Below are 10,732 nucleotides of genomic sequence, written 5' to 3'. Positions count from 1 at the left end.
ATAAAATTCTGGTAAAATTACGGTCGGTATTGCAGAGTGTTGATATTTCAGGCTAAAAAAATACAAATATTTAATTCTGGTTAATAAAACAGAAAATATACGGTATTTAAGCCCTTCGTTTTGGAATTTTTCCATTCATATGGTAACCGTTTGCCGGAAGCTCTGGTTTTCAAAACTATCACTTATTTCACGCAATTAATAAAAAATACAAAACTGAAAAGTAAGTTTAACCAAACAAATGGTTTTTATGCCATGCTCTAAAGTATCACTTTAAAATTATCTAATTTTGTTCCGTTCACCAAACTTTATCACACGATATACCAAACTTTATCACACAATATAAGACCATATTTTATTGCAAAGTTTACCAAAATTATTACTAAAACGCTCCAGTAAAAATTACCGAGCTTTTTGGTGTTTCTAAAAAGCCAGTAACATGGTAAAATTTACCATATTCTGGTAGCTTTTAACACATTTTTTTTTCTTAGGGTGTGCATCATATCGCATTTTTTCGTATTAAAATATATTGTTATTAACATCAAAGTGTGCTGTAATGTGCTCACAATATATTTCTTAATAAGTATATAGACTTGAGAATTATGTAGACTTCGAGTATAGACTTTAAAAAATTAGAATTTGTTCTGTCTTCCATTTTTCAGAGAAAAATATGTTAGCGGAAATTCTGAATTTTCTCTTGCGATGTTAATAAACAGATTCAATTATGATACAAGTAAAGTAAAGCGAGCTGTTTTATTTCAATAAAAGGAAATTTCTTAAAGTCAGCAAACTTGGAATTCTACGTGTTTTCAGAAAAACAATCGAATTGAAGCAGAGTTTTTTCTTAAAAGAAATGCTTAAGAAGTTGTCTTTTCTAGCATTAGAATTGCAAATCAACTTCTGAAAAAAACTTAAGCGTGAGAAAAAGCAAATGAAATTTGTTCTCTACAATACCTGTATATTTTCCCATTAAAATGTTTTTTTTGGAGAGAGATATCGCTTTGGGTGTTTTTGCTAAATTCGTTTTCACGAAGTGTGTTACAAACTTAATTTTCTTAGATATTTCTAAAAATGTTTCCTAACATTAGCGGAATAGAAATAAGATACATAGAAAATTTGCCATAAATGGTACCACAATATGATGCATGCGATAATAGAAACACGAAAATACTTATCATTAACAATACTCTTTTTGTATAATTATTCAGAAAAATCAATGCAAATAAAAAATAACAGCTATTTTACAAATTGATTATAAAACACAGAAAAAGTTATGTAGAATAAATAAAATTTTACGAAGAATACGATAATAGCATTAAAAATATTATGCAAGATATTTTTATAAAGATTACCAGAAGAAGTGAAGGTCTGGTTTCTTAGGACAAGCGCCTTATTTGGGCGTCAGCGGGACGTCAACGTCACGCTGACGCCAACAAAATACTGGTTTGTTAGCTCAAGGCCTGGTTTCTTAGAACTAGCGCCTTATCTGGGCGTCAGCGGAAAGTTGACGTAGATCTGACGCCAAAAAAATACTTTTTTGTTAGCTCAGCATGAGCAATCGGTCCAACACAGACATTATCTCTCATTGCGCATGCGTTAATAACGTAAACAAATATTCATTTTGAATTTGTATTGATTTTGTTATTGTCGACCAGTGTTTTAGAGAACAAATAATGACTTTGTCCAAGAAAAAACACATTATAGCTGAGCTAAATGAAGAGTGCTATGTTTAATGAAGAAGCTATGTTTAATGTCAAAATCAAAATCTTGGCTGACTTCAATGTGCTGTTGGATGTTGTCCGCCATTGCCACTGTGGTTAACGTCACTTTGTAATCCAACTGCAGTTGAGTTGGACGGTAATTGTAGTTCAAGATGAGCGTACGATGACGTATACTATCAAACTCACAAATGGACCAATCAGAGGTTAGCGCTGATTTCCAGCTGACGGCGTCCTGTCCTAAGAAACCAGGCCTTTTAAGAAACAAGTCATAGAAATCAATTTTTCAACATTGATTTACTTTTACAAATACCTTTTTATTTTCAGAATTATCTAAACAATAACGTTTAATTGTATGAAGAACATAAACAAATATTTTTATGAAGATTAAAATTTTTCTTTTAAGTAGATTAAAATCGAAGTTTCATTAACAATATAAAATTTTACCAAGAATGTTAGTTAAATTAAGAATATTACGTAAAATTTTGAAAATCCTCAATTTTATAAAGTATATCTAGAATATATAAAAAAGTTTATTATGATCTGTACAAAATTTCTCTTTGATAATACATACACCGAGAAAAAGTATAGTCAAAACTACCAGGATGTGGTAAAATTAAACGTGCTTCTGACTCTATGGGAAGACTAAAAAACTCGCTAGCTTTGATAAAGATTTTGGAAAAACTAGCAATGAAATTTGTTTCTAAGATAAACGGTAAACGAGGTAAAATTTGAATTTTTTCCCAAGGTACCCCAAAGAATAGCATAAAAATCATTTATTGGACTGAATTTACTTTTTAGTTTTCTATTTTTTGCTAAATATGTGGTAATAAGATCCATAATTTTGAGAACCAGAATTTTCGGTAAACCATTACCACATGAATGGAAAAATTACCTAATAAAAGGTTTAAATACCGAATATGTTGGTTTCATTAATCAGAATTGTGGTTATTTTTTTACCAGAAATGTCATTACCATATAATATGGTAATTTTACCAGAATTTTTTTCTCTTCTCCGTGTATCCTGTGAAGTTATAACATTGTTGAAAGTATTATTTTGTTTATCAACAAATAATACTTTCAACAATGCATTACAGTTATTTCTATCATTATATTTCTTTGCATTAATTTCGTTTAATTTTACGGAAGCAATAAATCGTTTCATTTGGAATTGGAGTTAGTTCGAGTAAATTTGATAAATTTCAATTTTGGCATTGCCATACACCAACAAAGTTGAAGTTCTATGGAAATTTGTAAAACTTTGAGAAGCGAAATTGAGATGAAAATATTTAAGAAAATATCTTTTTAAATTTTTATTTTATTTCCTATGAGCTGCACAATCGGTCTTGCCGATGAGCAGACCTAATGCGTTCTCCAGAGGTGGTATCCACAGTTTCAGGACCACCACAATGGGTGAGATACCGTTGGTCACGTTAATTTGGACGTCTAGTTTCTGCCACACTAGATGGCAGCACCGAGACTCTGTTTGGATGCTAAAGTGCACTAATTTAAGAAAATATGGATATTTATAATATTCATGGAAGTCAAGAAAGCTGAAAAAATTTCTTTAGTTATTTGAAGTCATAATTTTTGTTTTAAAATCTTTCTTTTAAACCGAGTATCGATAAAATTATTTTTTACAAAAAATACTAATTTCATTAGGCATTTTCCATGAGTATAAAAATAAGCAAAATAATGCTAATTGTTTACACTTGCTTCAGTAAACTATTAAATGCTGTAATAATATGAAGCGAAGAAACCTAGTTTAATTACTCAAGTTAGAATAATTTATTCCTAAAGTTTCGACAGCATGTTTGTAAAATATAAATGAAACAAACCAACATAAATAGAAAGTACTGTAATCTATTAAGCGATGCAAATCTAGGATCATTTTAAATCCGCCTGCGCTAAAATATTTAGTTTAATTTACATGGATGCACGTGTCGTGATTGTGTAATTAAATTATTTGGTGATGTTAAAGAGACTCATAAGAAATAACTGAAATATCTCATTAGAGAAATTAATGAATATTTGAATGTAATGGAAAAAGTATAAACTAAACTAAGTAAATAATTGAATAGTTTCGAAACAGGAAATCTCTCTTATGATGAATGATTCATAAAACGGTTTCTTCCAGTTTATTTAAAAATTTGAAGAGATGATAAAGCAGATAATGTTGCAATTGCATGTTAGAGAATATAAAGCTTGGTTTGTTTTTATGACATGAAATTGCATCTTTAAATTGCTGAAAGTATACAGCTTATTTTCTAATTAAATGTTTATTAATAAATTATTGTATTTAAAGTTTTTTTTAGAATGATTACAGATCTCAAAATACAGTAACGGGTTTAACTTGAAAAATAAGACGCAAGTGGAAAATAATAGATTTTGTATCTTAATATTTTTTGGTATATTTAAACGTATTCCCAATAAATGTTTTCCTTTAGTTTCGAAGGATGCAGAGCTTAGCTTAAGTATTATTTTAAAAAGATATGTAGGATTTTTATAGGGCATAAAAATTAAAAATATCTTGATTTATTCGTAGTGAATAATGAAGATTCAATATGAAACATATTAATTACTAAACTAATGAATTTATTTAATAACCGTAAACAAAATGCAGATTTTTCTGATTAATGATCACGTGAAGGCTTGCTATTATTATAAAAGGTAAAGCTGATAAAAAATTGATTATCTATAAGCAACATACAAATAATGATTCAGATCTATGTATTAACTATTCCTTCAAATTTTTTTTTTAAAAATGTGCAGTCAAATTGGTAGGCATTGCATAGTTTTTCTAGCCATTTTCTGTAATGTGACTAGAACATGACTTTCGTCACTAGTACAATTTACTCATTTAAATTTTTAATAAAAATTTCTACAGTTTCATACTATTCAAAATTTTTTGCTTTTTGTTAAGTATATATTTTGTGACACACTTTAATAAAAGATTGTGAAGAAAGTTAAGAGTTATTATTTGGTGACATAGCGTAAGCAGAAATGGCAAATAAGGCTACTTTTAAAAATAAATTGTTTAATATTAATTATCAATATTAAAGTAAAAGCAAATTGTTTAAGGCTAACTGTCAATTAATAACTTAATACTTACTGTATTTTAACAGTTCAGTTAATATGATGTTGTTAAAAGATATTTTTTTCTATTGTACATCAAAACTTTTTTTTTTTTAAATAAATAATTTTACATGAAAAATTTGAAAAATATGTAAAATTCGAATTAATAATCAATTTTCTTCGTTAATTTGCTTAATTTTGAGGAAATTATTATTACAGATTAATAAAAACAAAGTCTTATTTTCAATCTTAAGTTTTGAAATTTATTTCTGAAATTTTTTAACAGAATATATGTATGACAAGCTAAATTTCGCCTACCGGTCTGTATGGTGGTCAGGCAGTTGACCTCAAGTGACCTAAACATATACATTTAAACAATATAAACAACAATCATTCAAATTAAATCTCAAGTTGTTTAAATGAATTATAAACTTAAAGATTTTACGTTTCATATGTAAAGTGTGGACAATTTACTGCTTTTCTTAATGTAAACAATTCTGTGCTTCGATATAAGAATAAATTAGGTTAGTAAAAGTTTCTTAAACAACTCATTAAACGTTGGTATCATCTAATCGTTTCAGTGGATAACATAATTAAGGAAACACATGTTTCATGAATCAAGACTTTTCACGCAGTTTAAGAGAAAAGAGGTTTAATACCATACATGAAGCTGAAGTCTATTATTAATGTCATCCAGCAATATTGGAGGAGATTTATCTTTTATGACAAATAACTCTGGTTCACTCTTGGATGAAACTTGGTGTTTCTATTGATTTCTTTCTTAAAGATAAGAACGGTGAAAGATTTATTTAACTAAGAGCTTTGGATTTTAGATTATAGTTTTATCCAGAAAATATATTTATGTATTAGTTGGTTAAATATTTTTTTTAATATTGAATAGGTATACAGTTTTGCAAGAAATAAATTATTAGGGGACTTTGTTTCGTACACTGAGAAAAAGTATGGTCAAAACTATCAGAATATAATAAAGTTTACCTTGTTTTTGGATTTATGGAAACACCAAAACGTTCGGTAATTTTGATGATGAACAATAAAGTATGAATTTATAAGCTGTGATAGACAATTGTTTACTTTATAGGATAATCTAAGTTTGTAAGAAATCGTTGTGAAGATGTAAATTTTTTCTTATACAATTCAAATGTGAGGAGGGGGCAATGTTGTAAAAATAATATCATACATATTAGTCTTTTTATTAGGTTGAAGAATAAAGAATAATAGAATACGAACATCAAAAATTAATGAGCAAAAAATTCAATTTTCCATTTTTTTTGTCGAATTTATTTAGAATAATTAAAACCTGCTAGATTAGTCCTTAAGCGCAGACTAATTTTGCTTTTCATGGCAATCTAAATTTAAAAAATTGCTCTATTATTAAACAATGATAAGTCTTAAATATTTCTGTTAAGTTCAGAAATTTATTTTGAAACCAATACTGTTACAGCATATATTTTAAGCTACATGAAACAGCAAGCCTGGAACTAGAAGTTTGATACATTACATTTGGTTTATTGTACACATTAATTCGAATACATTAAAAATTCGATAAATTTTTTCTGGTGCAACGTAGACTTAATTAGATTACTTTCCAGCATGTAGTTGATATTTTACTTAAATCTAAATGAATCGTGCTATAAATTTGATACTTTACATTTTGGGCAAGATAAATTGCAATGTAAATGCTTTGGAATTTAAATATGACACTTTACACTTGGTTTTAAGTAAATTACAATTTTAATATTTTACCTTCTAAGCATGATGCATTGCATTTAGTATTTTTATTCCATAACTTTTAATTTGAATACTTTGAATACACTATGAAACTAGTATTTTACCTGTAGATAAAAAGAAAATTCTTATTTACTTACATTGTAAACATAAATATCTATTCTAATGCATATTCTTGATACTATATACTTAATATTTTACGTTTGGTGGAATGCATATTTCAATTTTAAATACGTTGAATTAAAGCGGCAATTCCTTTTATTTAGTATAATACATAAACTTAAAATTGAAAAATTTTCACCGTAATTTCGATATTTTGCATTTGCTAAAGTCTAAGCAATAATTCAAATATTTTGCATCATAATTTTTATTCTTTAAACCCACTGTAAGGTGATTGCAAATTTGTATACATTTAACTGTAAATTTTATTTACAATATTTTGTTTAGTGCACGGAGAAAAGAATTCTGGAAAAAATTACCGTAATGAATGGTAAGGACATTTCTGGTAAAAAAAACCCCACATCACTTTGGTTAATTATACCAAAATATAAGGAATTTAAACCCTTTATTACATATTTTTTCCCTTTAATATGGTAATGGTTTACCCATAAATTCTGGTTAATTGATATAAATTAGTCACAAAATAAATATTTATTAGAAATGTTAACTTAAAAGTTTTAAGCGCAAAAATAATTTTTAAAAAAAACTGTTTTTTTTTTATGGTATTTACTATTAAATTGCGTAATTTATTTATTTTAAAAATGTAATAAATGAATTTGATTAAAATACGTTTTCAGTTTTAAACACAAAAATAACTTTCATAAATTTTTTTTTCCAATGGTATTTACTATAAAATTGCATATTTTTCTTATTTAAAAAAATAACAAGTGAAATTGATTACAATACGCTTTCAATGGTTCAAATATATTGAATAACTTTAGGATATATGACATTTATCTTAGTTGAAGAAATTTAATTAAATTCCTTAAAGATGATAAAAATGCGTAAAGTCACAAAGGTTAGTTCTGTCATAATAGATTTTCAGGCATCAAAACAATTATTCTTAAGCAAGAGATTTAATAAAATACTTAATTTTCTTTTCATTAAACGCTATCTTAACGTTGAACTTAATTTTTTTAATGTTCATCTGTATAAGATACAACTCAGTTCAACGAAATAATGAGTTGCAAGAATTTAATCCAATTATATGAAGTCTTATAAGATTTTGATCCAATTACTTGAGACTATAAAACATTTTTAATGAATTCATTTTCATGAGAAGCAGTTCAAAAAGTACTAGGAATCTAATTTCTCTACAAGTTTGAAATCTCTAATGGATTGCAAGATAAACAAAATGTATCTCGTAACAAGCTCTTTATGCAAAATTTTAAATTTTTAAAATAAATTGAATTTTTAAACTTATTTCAAAATCAATTATTTATGTATGTATTTTTACCTGAAAATTTTTTTTTAAAAATAATAATTATCCTGATATTTTACAGACATTTTAAATTCAATTTTGGTTGTTCTAAAATTATTGCAGGATAGTACACCGAAGAGCCATTACATTATGACCACCCTGCTAATAACATGTAGGACCACCTTTAGCCCTCAAAACTGCTAGCACCCGCAGGGGCATTGATTCCACAAGGTGCTGATAGGTAGTCTGAGGTATCTGGTACCAAACGCTCACCAACTGGTACTGCAATTCCCTCGCATTGAGAGGGAGTAGCGTGACAGCTCGAATTTGTTTTTCCAAGTAGGACCACAAATGCTCTATTGGATTAAGGTCAGGTGAATTTGGGGATCAAGACATGACTTGAAAGTCACTGGAATGTTCCTCGACGTTTCGACCCTTATGACATGGTGCATTATCCTGCTGGTAAACACCATCCCCCACAAGAAAAACAGCTGCCATGAATGGGTGAACCTAGTCTGCAACTATGTTCAAGCAGCTTACAGACGTCAGGGATTGTTCTATGAGAATTATGGGTCCTAATGTGCCCCAAGAAAACATTGTTCCTGAGCGAGAAGCCATGAAAATCTGGGCGAGCCCATGGTTATAGATGGAGGGTGGTCATAATGTAATGGCTCTTCGGTGTATATTAGGTAATATAAATGTGAAAGTTATTAAAACTACTATAGCTCGTTTTACGATTACATTAATACGAGTATTTACTTCCTCAAACCTCCTTTGACATCATCAAAAATCTAAAATTCTTTCTTTTTCCTTTTTTATATGAAATGTTTTGTTCAAAAATCGCGTTTCAAATTCTACTGACTCCTCACTTCTAGCTTTATATCGATTACAGAAGTTAGCGAAATATATGCCTTCATCATCTGCATCATCAAGTATACATTATCGATAACTAGCCTATGCTAGTAAACTGCTAATACTTTCACCCCCCATGAACCGAAGCCACTAGTCTCAGTTGCCCTAGGGCCAGAAATCAGAAGAAGAAGACCAAACTCATATCCAAGTCCAAATCATCAAGCATAATACACTGGCGTAAGAAATTAAGAAAGTTTGCAGACTTGGTCGATTATCTCTAGAGCTACTGGACCTACTTTACTGAAATTTTATGCGTACATACATTGATACAGTACAAAACAAATAACCATTCAACAATTGTAATACACAAGCATGATCACGCGTAACGCTAGTTGAAATCGGAAGACATGAAACAGCTGTTGCAGAATAAGCAAAAAAAAAAAAAAAAAAAGAGTGTTAATAGGGGTATGGTCCCCTCTTACAGATATACAGGCCTTGTAGCGTGATTTCATACTTGAAATAAGACAAGTTATCATCAACGTATTGGTAATAGACAAAATAAACGGTAATAGGCAAAATACGGTATTTAAATCCTTCATTGTGTAATTCTTTTGTTCTTATGGTTACAGTTTACAGGAAATTTTTGTTTTCAAAATTATAGTTCTTATCACCTTACATTTAGTAGAAAAATGCAAAATACAGTAAAAAAAACCTAAGGGATCATAAAAAAATAATCAATTTTACCACATTTACCAAATTTTATCACATATTATAAAACCATGTTTTATTGTTAATTTTGCCAAAATCACACCAAATTCCATATTAATCATATCATATTTATATACGATATTAATCATACCAGTTTTACCGTATTCTGGTAGTTTTGATCATGTTTTTTTCTCTCAGTGTAAGAAGCATTAAAAAAAATTAATTCATTTAAGTATATTTTATTAATATTTTACTAAAAATGCTTAAATAAACTATTTTAAAGTTCATTTCAAAAATAAATTTTACTTAAATCTACTTAAACTTTAAGAGACAACCACGATTTCCCACAATTGCTTTTTGTTTTGGTAAAGAGAAGCTAATTTTTCTCTTAGCCAATATGACATCGCCTGAAGATAGTATAAAGAAGTACAGCTGATAATGCAAATCTTTTATTGGAGAATTCAGTGCATTTTCTCCGTTTGTAGTTGCTTGCACTTATGATAACACCAATTATACAAAGATGACAACCTTCAATTAATAAAATTATTAAGTGTAGTTGATTTGTATATAACATTACAAATTATGAAAATTAATTAAAAAGAGTTAATCTTTATTTATAAACACACACTTTCATTAAGTATTAAGAATAAAATATTGAAAACCATTCGTAGTATATTGAATAACTGCAAATTAAAAAAAAAAACTTTTGGTTATCTTCATTACAATCTGGTTAGATTTTCTAGAATGAGTATAAAATTTTAAAATCTTGTTTATGCAAAATTTTTGACTTGCAGTATCATTCTTATAGCGAGTAATACTCTTTTACATAAAAGATGATTTTACTTTTTTTAATCTTTTTTTTTTCTAATATCTATGCAAAATTATTTTTTTTTTTTAATTGAGATCTGGTATTGGCACTATCAATCAGAAATGGACACTTAGATAGTAATGAATCTATGATTAATTGAACTATTCTGGTTAGAGTTTTGTTCAATACCAACTACCAGAGGCGGATCCAGAAATTTTTCCGGGGGGGGGGGGGTCATAGACACAGATCCCCCCCAATAAATTTTTGTTATAAAAATTTTTTTCTTCTAAATATTTTTTTTTAAAAAAAAACTGAGGTTTTTAATGCTAGTCTTCTCATTTATTTTTTTCATAATGAACATTTTTTTCAACATCCCAATCAATTTCTCGATGAATGTGTAATAATGCG

The sequence above is a fragment of the Parasteatoda tepidariorum genome, chromosome 8 (genome assembly GCF_982258835.1).
Source record: "Parasteatoda tepidariorum strain Cologne lab strain chromosome 8, Ptep-v5.0, whole genome shotgun sequence".
NCBI classification, from domain to species: domain Eukaryota; kingdom Metazoa; phylum Arthropoda; class Arachnida; order Araneae; family Theridiidae; genus Parasteatoda; species Parasteatoda tepidariorum.
The sequence above is the reverse complement of the archived record's forward strand: the minus strand, read 5'-3'. Positions refer to the sequence as shown.